The following is a 14,565-nucleotide window of genomic DNA, read 5'->3' on the forward strand; positions in this document are numbered from 1 at the left end:
CAGCGTCCGGCTCTGATCTATCTACTCGGCAATTCATCCGGTGACTTCACGGTCGCCAAAGAAGCCCCAAGAAGCATCAAACATTTCCGATGAGATCCATGGAGCTATTCTGAGATAGCAAGCACTAGCTCCCAGTGCGACTTCATTAAAAGCAAGAAAAGATAAGATCGAAGAAAATGAAACGCACGTGGTGGTCATTATAGCGGTTCCTTCAGATCCTAGAAAACGTCCGAAAAAACTGGCTACGGAACTACCGAGCAAAGGCAAAAAGACAATAAGTAGATACATAAGATCGAGTCTCTTAAAAAAAATCAGACAATGTTCAAGCGGCCTGTCATTGAGACAAAAACGTGTTAAGCATATAAGCACTTTCGACTTGATTTGTAGTGGTCAGTTACGCAAGACGGGAAGAGAGTTTCCTTCTTCAGAGTCCTTTTATCCCAATATTAAGGATAATGTGTGGGCCTTTACTGAAAGAAGATGGTTGATCCCCTTGCCGACTCATTCCATCCTCCCCCTGGTGGGTCGTCCTCTTATTCACTCTCGCGAGCAAAGAAGAAGAGAGACAGCATTCAAGCCAGCAATGGACTGAGGTATGAGACGATAAAGGTAAAGAGAAGGGGCCGTCGTTGGTGCATAACAGATCTTTCCTATCTACGATCTTTCTCGGTGCATAAGCGAGGCTTTGCGGTCGAAGTACCACATAAGCAATAAAGCCAATAGACCTTGAATAGCCTATACGAAATAACTTGTGAAGAGGATTTACTAGAATCTAAAAATCTTGTACGCAAGTTGGCACAGCGCTTTCAATCAATCTCGCTCATCTGGTCTGCCCGGTCAAATCAGCGATCATGCCCCCCTTATTCTACCGGAGGAACAGCTTCATCGGATTCATTCCCTTGCTAATCCCCCTTCAAGCCTTGTTCCTTCTTCCGCTTCATCTATCGTAAAATTCTATATGCCACAAATAGAAGTAGAAAGAAATCCTAGCAGTCATTGAGATTGAATCCAGAGGAAATTGCAATCCAATTACCGTGAGAGCGAATTAACAGAGTCAGTTCAACTAAATGGTCAAAATCAGAATAAAGGAAGGTAACAAAATACTTCACTAACAAGGCCCGTTTAATTAACAATTTTAGCTTTCTTTGCTCACCAGCTTTTTTCTGCGCCCCTTCACTCACTTCTGAGTGACTCCTTTAGCACTCTCTTTTGGTTGGTTACTTCATTGAAATAGAAAGTACATCTCTAACTCCTGGCTAACGCGAATCATTCAAAAACTACTACTTATTGGGTTGGGCAACCGACACGTGAAATCGATGCCGGGCTACACTTCCTTCAATTAATTGTTTAGGTTTACTTTGGCGGAGCATTCAATCCAGGTGTGGGAATCATTCCGACTTCATGTATATGCCCTGCCCTAGCCTCTTGGGAATGTAGGTGTCCGAGAATGGAAGCTCGGCAACAGAGCAGATCGGAAGAAGTATGTACCTCATGAAGCAAGGACTAGCCAGAGCTCTTAGTATGGCCACTTTTGCAGGATGAATCCGTTCACTGCCTGCTTTTCTATCGCATTGGACCTAGAAAGAGTGCAAACAGGAAGCATAGATCCTTGAGAAATAGAGGAGCTATGAGTGCTGTCCACAACCTCTAATGTTCCAAAAGATATAATCCGTCACTCGCTCCAGAGACCTCAGTACCGTGCTAACTCCAAGAATTTCCTTCTTTACTACATAAAGCATCAGCTGCTGGATAGAAAGCAAAAGCATTTATTTATAGCTGACAGTTAGCTTTCGCTTGATTTCTTTCTTATAAAATTACATTTTGTTGATTGTAGATTGGGTCGGTGTAAATAAAGGGTGAGCTCCAAACTACAGTGGGAAAGGCCGAGTATACACCAACCATACTTTGGAGTGAGAAGGAGATCCTAACTAACAAAATAAGGCATCTGATACTATGCTGAAAAGTCCCGTTTGGTCACTTTTAAAAAGAAGGATGCGCCGCTATTTTATCATCATCTGGCACTGCTTGACTTGCTTTCACAGCTTTTAGCTTGAACGTGGCACTAAAGCCTCCATGTCAACTAAAGAAAATAGTTCAAGACAGTAGAGCACAGAGGGAATTACCAACATGGGTTCAGCATTTCGTTTAGTGAATGCGGAGATAAAAGCAGCTGCTATTGATGTGCAATTGGACCGCTCGCATCGCTCCTTGACACGAAGGCTATAAGAATCAAAGGAAATACTGGGCGTAAATGACTTTGCAGTTCAAACCTGGCAAAATCCTTACTTACTCGGCTCCAGGCCAAAGCAATGAAAAGACCCTTTATTTAATATGGTCACACCCATGAGAGAAAGTCTAGCCCTATCAACACCTTCTGATCCTAGTTGGCTCGAGTAAGGCAGGCTACTTCTAAGCAATCTAGAGAACATTGAACCTCATTGAAAAGAAATAACTTCCGGCCAACATAAAGATCCAGCAACCTTTTGCCTGACCTCGGCTCTAACGCATTCCTCCTAGCCTAGATTTTCACTACATTCTTTGGGATCAATGCCTACTTCTTGAACTTGAAATACCTGTATCCCTTCTTCGATAAGTGGAATGTTTCGCTTGAGCGTCTACTTTGGCGAAACCCTTGTTATCTATGCTATGTATTTGTGGCCTAGCCCTCTATAAGGCACACGTTTTTCATATGTGAGGCTATAGAAGGAAAGCAACAATCCTGGAGGAGGAAATAGTTCACTTGTTGGGCACCTGGGCTCCCTATTCGTAAATTCACTTACGTGACGAGCAATTAACAAGGCGCGCTGCGTTTGAATGACATGTTATTTGAATAATATTGCTGCTGTGTTGCAAGTCTCAGTCTTCCAAAATAGGAGACGACTATGGACAGAGATACTAGGTAAACGGAGTGCCAGTGATTGCCTTAGTTGATAGTGGCAGCACACACTGTTTTGTAGACCCCAAAGATTGTGAAGCGGGTTGGTTAAGACTCAACTCCGTATAAACCTATGGAAATCACAGTAGCAAATGGCGCTAAGATGTATTGTGAGCACAAATGTGATGGCATGCTATGGGTAATGCAAGGGAAGGAGTTTCAGTTTGACATGAAAGTCATGGAGGTAGGTTCGTATGAGGGGGAGATTGGATTTTGTTGCTATAAGAAGGAAGGGCCAATTATTTTCTCAACCAGTGCACCATCCATAACATTGGTCAAGGAAGGCAAGAAAGTAGTTTGAAAGGGAATTCAGGATCAGACAAGGAGGTCAGTAGAAAGAGGAAGGGTGCAGTTACAACAAGGAGAGATTTGTATGCTCGTGCAAGCTTTTCCAGTGAATGCCACCAGCAAAGAAACCAGAATACCTAACAGTACGAATAAGTTACTTACCCGAGACTCTGACATTTTCAATGAGCCAAAAGAGTTACCACCAGACCCATGATCATGTAATACCTCTTCTGGAGGGAGCTGAGCTGATTAATCTCAGGCCGTATAGATACTCGCACGATCAAAAGGCAGCCATTGAAAAGTTGGTCGATGAAATGTTTGCAGCTGCTATGATTAGGCCAAGCTCAAGCCCTTTGCCCTTTTCAAGTCTTGTACCTGTAGGTAGGATGGGTGGGAGTTGGCGATTATGTATAGACTACATGAAACTAAATAGCCTTACCATTAATAAAAATATCCCATTCCTTTTGTGGATGAACTCTTGGAAGAGGGCAGTCCCAAATGAAAAAAAGCCATTTATCGATCCCAAGAAGCAAGTGAATTAGTTTTATTGCTTTTCTTCCTTTACCTTCTGTTTATTGCAAGCACATATTTTATAGTATTATTTGAGATGCTGGAGTAAAAGGGAGTCAGAGGTAAGCCCTAGCTAGCCGCCCCCTCTTCCCTATCAGCTGAGAGTTTGCATTCGCCAGTGTGCCACCATTCCTTATTCATAATGTACTTCACTTCTCTATGCTTCAGGCATTCCGCTTTCATCTTGTGATACCCCAGACCTATTTCTTTGGATCCTTAACTACAAAAGTAAGCACCTCCCCTAACTAATTAGTTAGTATCGAGAGACTCAAAAATCATTAAAGTTGAGAAACAAAGGTACTCTTGCCGATGGAAGAAATTCCATAAATGTCCCATAGAGTCAAAAAGCTGTTTTGAGGAACCAGTATCAAAACTTGACCCATTAGCTGCTGCCCTACTTCATCCAAGGGCTAGGTGTGGGTGTGACTAAATCCCCTCCTTCCTTACTTAATAGTTATTTTAGTCTCCTTGGGCAGTCGACCCCTTCAATTGGTCATGCTTTTCTTGTTTCTCTGGATTCGTTAGGCATGCGACGGGCGAGCAATCTCTTGATACTACGCCTAGCCGTGGGCTTGCTCTTCTTTTTGACCTTGCTTGATCACTCACTAATAGGGATTGGGCTGATCCAGGCATGCAAGCACTCAGGTACCCTTTTCATCCACTCCTTCATCCGCTGATTGTCCCTGTCGATGCCCAGCTATTTAGTTTGGAAAGTGTTAATCCGAGTAGTGAGCCCTATGGCATACCTCTGAAGGTACCAACGCTTGCACTTGTTTGTGTTAATGGATCCAGCAAGACTCTAATATGATTTCTAAGGATTTGAAGAACGATGTGTACATGTTTCATTTCACCTAATCCATCATTTGAGGAGTGGGTTTCGCGATTGGGCTCAGATAGGGGTAAAGAGGGGGAACGGAGGCAGAGTTGATAATTGTATGGTTTCCCACTAAGCGCGAGCATAAAACTTGATCCTTCCTCACCGTAACCATGGTGTCAAGTTGATTCGCACCGGATATCGATACCTTCAGCCAAGACCCATTCTTAAGTACAAGCCAGTGGTGGTGTCTGGTCGAAGGAAGTTAGTGCTAAGCACTATTAATATCGTATCGAATCTGATGAGTATTTTAGAGTATCTTTGGACCCCAAAGAGTTGTATAAGTAGTCAAGAAATACTCCATTTTGAGTTATAGTTGTGCAACCGATCGTACCCATCTTTAGAACATTATTGCCCTTGCGGACAAGAAGAATCGATCTATCAAAAATATGTTATGTAATGTATTCAGTTGAGTTGAACCCTGCGCATGACCAAAAGAAAGGAAAGATCCGTGTGTATGAAAGCCGTCTGGACCCCAACTGGAAGAGGAACGTTGTCTCTTGATTTCTTCTTTGAATTCAGGTATCAATTCAATTATGATATGAAGAAAAGAGAGAAGGAATTAGGTCCACCAAAGGAACCCCAGTGAAATGCCTTCCTAGCTATCAAGAATTTTGCATTTCTCAAAGCCTAGAATCTTGTATCTGGGAACTGGGAAGAAGATAGACGGTCAATGGCTGTTGCCAATAGTCCTGAATCTGCAAAGCTACTGCAAACACATGCAACACAGGCTACAAGAATGAAGAAACCATGAAACCAACCTAAAATCACTGCCAGCACTTAGTTAGTTAAAGCCCAGGAACCACTTGTGTTACACCGGTGAAGCAGAAGCTCCGAAAGCTGTCCGAGGAGCCAGCCATAGGTGGGTTCTTTACTGGCCATAGGTAGGTCCCTTACTGCTGGATCCTCTAAGCAGGGAAAAATCGTAGCTAGTATGAATTGGAAGAACGATCATACCGAACCCAGGATCCTGCAACTATTCTTCCTTCGTTCAAGACTCGCTTTTCTTGCGGGTTGAATGAGTGAGCCTTGGCCATACATACTGAGATTCAACAGTCAACTTTGGAGTCCGTCCTAAAGCCCCACCAATCTACATAAGTGATACCAGGGTAGGTACTTGAAAGACGAGAATAGAACCCATGCTGATGTACCTTAGCTTTTCCGCTCTTCCAATCCTAAACAAGATCACAAATAAGAGTCCCAGGCCGCTTAACGCCCTCTTAGCACATATGATAGGAGCTGGCATACAGAATTACAAGAAGTTGGTACTTTTTCCAATCCTTTCTGCTTTCTCACCAGCAAAATAGGATCGACCGCGAAATCAAAGAAATCTTTCACCTCACTTCTAAGATGAGCTAGCGCTCGCATCACCTTTCGATATCCTATATTTTTGATATTCAACAAGTAGCATTTCCACGGCATTACCACAAGGATTTCCTGTTTCCCCGATCCACCAGCTACGTTCGCACACTTCCAAATAGTAAGTGCTCCCGCGGTTGGAGTTGAGACTTTCTTATCCCTCTTGTTACGACGGATCGAGCATATGATTCTTTTCTTGATTGAAATCATTCACTTTTCCTTGAAATCGTCACAAAGTAATTGGAAGAAGAAGTGCTTGAGAAGCTCATGGATATATTCTATGGTGGCTTCTCCAATAGTTCGAGCCAAAGCTTCATTTCATTGTTTCTATAATTTTCTTCAGTTTATCATTGCCCTCAAGTACAAGTAATTTATGACAAACTTTCTTTCCCATGGTTCGGGTGGGCGCGGATATGGATGGCAGGACAGGAGTGAAGATCCCTCAGCTAAGGGCTAGACTGGACGTTTCACTGTCTGATGACGAGTGGCACACAAATCAACCTGAGAAGGATTCTGCTATGTAAAAAGTGTTTATATAAACGAATTGTTTAACGCCAAGATGCCAATAGCAATGATGGATAAAGCAACTCCCATGAGTAGGGCTCGAAAGCCGGGGACTCTCCTGGCAAAGAATCTGAACGATCTGAGTTCTTTTCTGAGAAAGAAGAAGATGCAAGGCATGGATCCAAGCCTGAAGGCGACATGGAGTGTTATTATTATCGTTACTCCAGAGAATGGGAGGCACTCTCTTCTTGCAAAATGCAGTTCTGAAATCTGTAATCTAGATGATTCTTGTTGAAGGGGACGATGCAGCCTAGCGGTTATGAACTTTTTGTTCGATTCAAAGGATTTCCACTTGAGTAAAGCTATGGTGGGAAATAAACTACCAATTAGGCAATGCGCGTCTCTATTTCTTGAATTCTCTGGTCTAGGCAACCCGAAAGAGTTGTTTAACAAAGACAAGTCTGAATTTGAAACGCAATCCAGCAGAGAAAATAAACTTAAGTAACCACCAGTTGAAACTGAGCGAGGATGCCTCTCCTAATGGAAGTTACGGGCTCAAACAATACCTAATGGTAGGCAGCTTTGCTACCCGAGCATCTCTTTCTTATTAAGAACGACATAAATGTTGATTTTCTACTCTCGGGAGTAGTTAAGGGGGACTATGCCCAGTAAAATAGGGACTACGGTAGGCATGAAATGAAACTTCTTATCTTAGGTACGGAATTCCTCCACATTAAGAAACCAACCTACCCTTGACAAGTCAATAATCAATCACTAGATTTAGGATCACAAGCCGATGCGATGCTTCACGTCGAAATGGGTTAGTCTGCATCTGAGAGACCCCGCCTAGCTCTAAAATGGTTTCAACCTTTCCTCGACCTCATGGAATGAACTAACTCATATGCAGTGAGCATATTATCATAGACATCCCTCACGATAGCGAACTTGAAGAAGAAGCTGTTTCGACATCTACTTTATCCCAAGTGCAATAATGCTCCAAGTACGGGTTTTCAAATTCATTCCTCACTGACCGCGTGTCATCTTCAGTTCACGATTGAGGCTCAGATGGAGACTGCTGAGATACAGGATCTGGCTAAGGTTGACATCCAGGCTCTGGACAAGCGATAAGAGATACTTTCTGAAGGATCCAGCTAAGAAAATGAAATGGGTTAGTGGGAACAAGCAGCTAAAGCGCAAAGGTAAGGATGAGCTCGAAAAGTGCAAACTTGAATGATAGCTAGTGGTGGATTGAGACTTTTGAGCTTCTCCATCGATCACTTTTGCGGAAGCTGAGTCCTTTCTTTTCCAGCAACTTCAAATCAGAAAGCCCCGACTCCCATAAAGAATGCTTGCAGATCTTTCTTTTTATTACGATGATGATATGGACCTCATTACTGTCTCATTTTCTTATATTTATATAAGTTCTTTTTTTTGGATTCGACATAACAAGAACAGAATCACGCTCTGTAGGATTTGAACCTACGACATTGGGTTTTGGAGACACACGTTCTACCGAACTGAACTAAGAGCGCTTTCCGGGAGATAAAGCAATAAAGAAAAGGATGATTTTTGTACCGCATGCATATAGAAAAATGAAACTCTGAATTTTGTCCAATTTGAATCGATTTCAATTGATCCCTCGTTACTGCCCATAGGAGAAGTAATAGGTAGGGATGACAGGATTTGAACCCCTACCTTGTTTTCCACATCATAATTTATTCCTCCATCTATATACAACTTTCTTGTCATTTCTTCTTTTTGGTTTCATATAATAAATGATATACATCTGAAACCCAACCTAACGTATAAAGAATGAATATTTATCGGTAATGCTCGGGAAGAAAGAAGGGGTCATCTTTTTGATTTTTATTCCACCCTCATGTACCCTTCTTTGCAATTTTTCTAAAGCCTGATCAACCTCATATCACCTAGAACAAGTCATGGACTTCTTCAATGAAAGAAAGTCTCATGGAAACGTTTTCAACGAAATAAGAACCATACAAAATAGATATCTTGATCTTTTTATTTAGGAAAACGGATTTTTTCGCAGTTTTTTCTTTTATCCTAAAGATATGCAGAACGAGTGTATTATGAAATGTTCGTTGTCTAGCTTTGCATACATCGCTACTTAATCGTTTAGTGGTTATCGATGAAATTACTTCACCATAGAGAAAATATTATGGAAGTTTATATATATATATATATATATATTATTGGTTGCTTTTGTTTATGTCCAATTGGAAAAGTTGATCTTCTAAATTCATATGTTTAGCCTAAAGTACATAACTTGTGTTCCTCCCTAGTTCTTGCAAAGCCACCTAATCAAGCCTCACCTCATTTGTAGTTATAACATGTTCAGCTGAAAGCAAACTCAAAATAAAATGGGTTTACTATTAGTAACACATATACTTTTTTACCTTAGCTCTTTCTTTATTGTTCATTGAGCAGTTCAAATGCTTTGATTGCTTATCAGATAAGAGGTAAAAATATTCTTCATTCGTTTATTTTGTTAATTCAAAATTGCATTCAAATCCATTCTTTCTCATAACTTGAGAATATGTACAGCGCAGAACAGAAAAGAAGGCAGATTTGATGAGTTGTAGGGGCGGACCCACTTCCACTGATTTCTCGCGGGAAGGTTCTATAAGGGAAGAAGAATCAGAGCTGTGACCTGGTAACCTTGATTTCTTTCGGAACGTCATTACAAGAGTAACAAAGAAAGAATAACGTAGATAGGAAGGAGCGAGCCGAGCCCCAAGGATAATGAATTGGTATGCCGGGTGCTTACTTGAGCAAGAAGCCAAGTCATCGATAATCAAAGAAAGGTGTGAGTGAACGAGCCCAACTTTCCGATTCAAATATGACTCCTTTCCACTTTGAACAAATAGAGAAATCTCCGCTAGGCTAGCAGTGGGTAACCAACGTAGTGCCCCATTCGTTCCATGACATCCAATTAGTTCTCCTCGGATTCCAATCCAATCTCCCAATCAGTGAGAAATAGACGGTCGGATGAGATCTCGAACGTTGTCCCTACCTACTGAGGAATCAAAAGTGTATGTAGAAAAAGAGAGTGTTGGCAATGCATCGAGGAGAACTTACCTTGTGAGTCACTACTCCGGCACTGGGCAGGAATACTACTAGCGAGGCTTATAGGCGGCTAGTTCTTAAAGAAATTTGTCAGCTATAACCTAGCCTATTGAATCTAGTACGCCCGAAGCACGAAACTAGATAGGTAGCCCTACCTACGACTAGAAAAGTATCGTATTTTTTTCTTCCAGTAAATCTTCCACTCATTCCTTCCTTTATGGAATATCATTGGGAGTGTATTTTCCCTCTCAAAAAAGGCTTCGCCCTCACTTCACTGAACTTATTGGAAATGCCTAGGAAAGAGTTCATTCACTTGCCCAGCAGCCCTACTCCTCATAGTTGATCCGAATTTCTATCCCTGATTGACTCAATCAGGAAGAGGAAGACTTGATAAAAGATGAAAAGAAAGGATTGATTACCTTTTTAAGTCAAGAAAAGAAAGGAAAGGGCTATTTATGAGTTTATGTAGATGAAGTTTCAGATTCTTGGATGAGCGGAACATCTTTGAGACAAATCATCTCTACCCGGGTACATAGCTTCATCCAAACCATGGATCCACGAATTGTTGACTCGCTCTAGAAAAGAGCTTCATAGTTGGGAGCTTTGAACCGATGATCGATATGGTTTCCTAGGATGAGAACTATGGTTTACTACTTGACAATAAGAAAGTTGTTTTATCTTTTTTTTCACTTTTTGAGGTGTTTTGCCTAGTCTGAATTTCCCCTTCTTCTATTTAATCAAGATGGATAGCAAAAAAGCATGAATAGGCCTACTGGGATGGAAGGAGAGAAGGACTGAACGAGAAAAGGAAATACCTCTTTGTTTACCTTGGAATGAATTGCTCAACTACTTAGTTAACGAATAGAAACGTTCATCTATGATCTTTCTTAAAAAAGATAGGACTGTACGGCAGTTCTCGTTAGTAGATTCGCAGAACAGAAGAAGAAGTTCACTCTGACTTGCGCACTACAAAAAGGCAGCCAACGACTTCGGACGTACTCCGTCTTTCGAGCCTCTATTTAGCTTCAAAAGATAAGGTGCTAGTGCAACGAACGCTGCTTTGGTGCGTCCCACCCCAACTAACTAGTGCTTGACTTGACTTTCCCCCGCGCCCTATCCAATGAATAAGGAGAAGGCCGGCCTATCAATGACCGAGCCAGTCTGATCTCCTTTATACTTACCTCAAACAACGAGCGAAGTCGAGATGTTGATGAGAAAGGGGCTTTTCTCAAGGCCAAAGAGTGCTCTTTGAAGGCTACTATGCATCCTTACGAATACAAGAGTGGTTTTTTTTTGTTTTGGGTATAGCAGGACTTGAACCTGCGACCATTAGGTTAAAAGCCCAATGCTCTACCAACTGAGCTATACACCCGATTTTACAAGAAGGCTTGGTGCAGAAAAGAAAAGAGGGCGGCCTGGCCCCTTTTCTTCTTATCATATCACAAGGGCGCGGCTCTGTATGGTATAGTACTGTGGAGCAAGTTTGGGAGTCCTTTCCACTCATTGAGGATTCTATCTAAAAAAGAAGGTCAACGGGGGAGACTACAATAGCTCGAACTCAGACTATCTACGAAAAAGGTAAAGCCGTATTTCCTAGGGTTCGACCGAAAGAAGCTGTGTTCTATGGTTTGACGTTGTGGAGGTCCAGCACTCTTCTAAACAAAGAAAGAGGGGATTCACGCTACCTCCTACTCCTACAGAAGATCAATTGGCGCAAACTTCCGATCGATTCCTTATTCATTGTTGCTGACCCTTACATCATCATAAAGAGAATCAAGATATCCCAAGAACCCAGCTAGGGATGAATGACTAGCGCTCAAGAACAAGCAAGGGATGAGCGCACGGGAGCGGCGTTGCTTGTTGCTTTATTATCACATTAGAGAAGCGGAACCTCCAAGCTCAGACATCTTGAACTCAGAAACTACCCTTCTATCCCACCCTGCTCCTCCGGCATCGGAAGCAGAACTACCTGACTGAAGGAGATAGACAGGAAGGGAAGACGGTCATACAAAGGCCGAATAAAGCTCTCTTGAAGCTGCATCTGAATAGACCTAGAGTCACTCAGTACATACGAACCCTTGAATAAATAAGAATTGAGAAGTATGAAATGTGGGCATCATAACAAAAAAATAAAAAGACCGAACCAGTAAGACTAATGTCTACTTATTTATACCTTTGAGAGGTCCACTTAGACTATTATGATTTTCTCTTTAGCTATGTAGGTTATATAAGATTCAATTCAATCTAACAAGCGGACTGGACTACCTTCGGCTACTACAATATATTTAGAAACCTAAGAAGCTGAGCCTACTTTACGCACTTAAGGCAGCAGCAGATGATGAAGAAATGGGCGGTAGATGATAATGAGAAAGGGCGCCCCTTGGCATTTCCTGTGGAGGAGTCTGATGGATCCAATCACGACGAATGATGTCAACTCCCTCTTTTGCGCCTAACTTGACTCTGATTCTCCCACTATGAGAGCTGATCCAGGGGCTAGTTCGTCTACAGAATGGAATTTACGAAAGCCCCCCGTCTTTCCGACTCAATGTATTGCCCTTTGGGACCAGGATCTGACGAGGAAGTGAGAGAGGGGACACCAAACATAGGTGCGTACCATTGCCCCAATCCAATGGACTATGTCATACAGGGAGGAACCCTTGGAGGTTGAGACAGAAAGAAAGCAGGTTTTGCTTCTGCTTCCTTCGAGCTACCAAACTCTTTCGTCAGGTGTGGGTCAAGTTCCCTCATTATTGCTTGACTTCCCCTTTGGGGCACGAAAAGATGGACTAGGACTTAAGTAAGGGAGAGGACAACCCCTGTTTCTGGCTTACCTTCAACGAGTGAGTGCTATTCCCATTCCTTACTTTGATCCGACCCTGTTCCCTGACCAGTTTGCTTGCTCACTAGAAGAGTCAAGCGAGAGCAGCTAGTTTAGAAGGAAAAGGACACCTGGGGCTATTCGACCTCACTTTTCGGAGACTGAACTACCGCTCGCTTACTTGCTGATCAAGGAGGTCATTTCCACTTACTCTAAGCATAGAAGGAAGAAGATTGAAAAACTAACAAACAAATTGTCTTCAGCCCTACTTACTTATAGGCTGACTTGGCCCAGGAAACAAGGTTCTATTAGGCTTGCAGGGCTTAAAAAAGAATGAGCTAGATCGCAGGTATTTGGATACGAGGTAGTAGCAGGGTCTAGTCGAAGCGGTGCGCAAAGTGTACAAAGGCGAGTCTCACGGGCAGCGGCACGTGAGGGGTCTCCCGAACTTCATGGAAGACGCAGTTAGGGAGTTGGAAGATGCACTTTGGACTCCTGCACCAGTAAGAATGGAACTGGAATAAAAAGTCGGGGTAGCTAGTCACTCCGTTACTGAGGAAAGATAGGATGACATTTCCATAAGTAGACTCTCCTTCTTACTGAATCCTTATCCTGCCCTCTCTACTCGGGAACAATTCATTCTTAACTCGTACATAAGTTCCGGGCGTCGACAAGAGAGTTAGCAATCTACAGCTGGTTCGGTGGACTGGTGGTGACACGGGCGGGCCCTCTACTTTATTTGTCGAATCCAATCAATCATGGGCGGCCCTCTTCGTTCACAGTCATTCTTTCCTTTCGAATCCAATTGTTCCAATCTGACCAAATAACAATTCATTGAAATCATTCGGGTCACTACTTTTTTAAGCACTTGACCAAGCCTATTTCTATAGAAAAGGACAGGAATCTATTGACTTTGAGTCTGTCTCCTACTACGAAATGGGAACTGAACACAGGATGGCAATTGTGAGAAAAAAAATCCCCTCGTACTACATCATTATTTATTCGATTTTCCCTGGTAAGTGCTCCAGATGCAGTTGCTTTAGTTGATGTAGTGAGTGGAACCTAATTATCTGTTTCCTTTCATACCAGAGTTGCCTTTTGTAGATGAGAAAGCCAACAATTTTGCAAGGAGTTGATAATTGCACTTGAAGTAGTAAGTTTAAAGACAGTTGAAACTTAATGGCACCGTTTAACCAAGCCCTCTTGTAGCTTCGGAAACTCCGTGTTTAGATCGGTGAGGCAAGAGACGAATTCATCGTCAGTTACCTCGACGATATCCAAAATACCCTCAAGACCATGAAGACAGATAATGAGAGTCAGGTTCAAACAATTCAAGGATTGTAAATACCATAACATCAAAGTAGAATGCACCAAATTTTTCCTATTACCGGTTCCAGGAAGAGCACACCAAATGAAAGAAACTATTACTCAAAAAGCGAATCACATCTCGATCCACAAACTGCCAAAAGCCTTTGTTATTCCATTCCCAGTGGAACGTCAACCTGTTTAACAACAATTTTCTAAGAAACTTGCTGAATTCTAAATGAAACAACCATATTTTCAAGTGACAGGCAATATCCATTTCAACCAATTATTAAAGATAAAAGGGCTAACTGCACAGCTAATTGAATTCCTTTTCGAGGTTGAGTTCATCTTGAAACCGCATTTGCTTCCTAATTAAACTAAGAAAAAATAAGAATATTAAAAGAAAGACTCCATAGAACATGAATGAATTCAGGTACATCACATCAGGCTGATATGTGCCGGTATCATACATGTTTCAAGATTCTGGCTAACCCTTCTTGTTGCCACATATCCAGTTTCTTCTAAGGTTTCTGGAATTGCTCAAGTTCCTGCTCAACGCTTCTTGTCTAGCTCCAGTCTAGCACTTGTACCAGTCGCCTACCAGATCACGGCTTTGCTCCAATTCTACTCTCCAATTATGCAATCCTGTCAAAAATTGGGGCTTTTCTTCACTTGAGCACTTCCCCTCGCAGTGGATTCCACTAGGTTCTTAACCTCTTCCCAATTCTTAAACTGAAACCTGCGATGTCTAATCCAACTCGGCACCTAACCAGCTTGTCAGCATCATAAGTTTTCCTCAACATTCCCCCTAGAAATACAAAAATA

General features: G+C 42.2%; 1 long non-coding RNA gene and 2 other non-coding genes across 3 annotated transcripts; 1 reads left to right on the forward strand and 2 right to left on the reverse strand.

Annotated features, from left to right (window-relative positions):
- The first annotated feature begins 166 nt into the window (after positions 1 to 166).
- Positions 167 to 13,843, forward strand: LOC123191949 (uncharacterized). Its single transcript, XR_006496812.1, has 3 exons — positions 167 to 593; positions 13,666 to 13,669; positions 13,833 to 13,843. It is a non-coding gene; the product is annotated as an uncharacterized lncRNA (long non-coding RNA).
- Positions 7,989 to 8,062, reverse strand: TRNAW-CCA (transfer RNA tryptophan (anticodon CCA)). The gene has a single exon. It is a non-coding gene; the product is annotated as a tRNA-Trp (tRNA).
- TRNAK-UUU (transfer RNA lysine (anticodon UUU)) lies at positions 10,917 to 10,989 on the reverse strand. The gene has a single exon. It is a non-coding gene; the product is annotated as a tRNA-Lys (tRNA).
- Positions 13,844 to 14,565: the final 722 nt, after the last annotated feature.

The sequence above is a fragment of the Triticum aestivum genome, chromosome 1A (genome assembly GCF_018294505.1).
Source record: "Triticum aestivum cultivar Chinese Spring chromosome 1A, IWGSC CS RefSeq v2.1, whole genome shotgun sequence".
NCBI lineage: Eukaryota > Viridiplantae > Streptophyta > Magnoliopsida > Poales > Poaceae > Triticum > Triticum aestivum.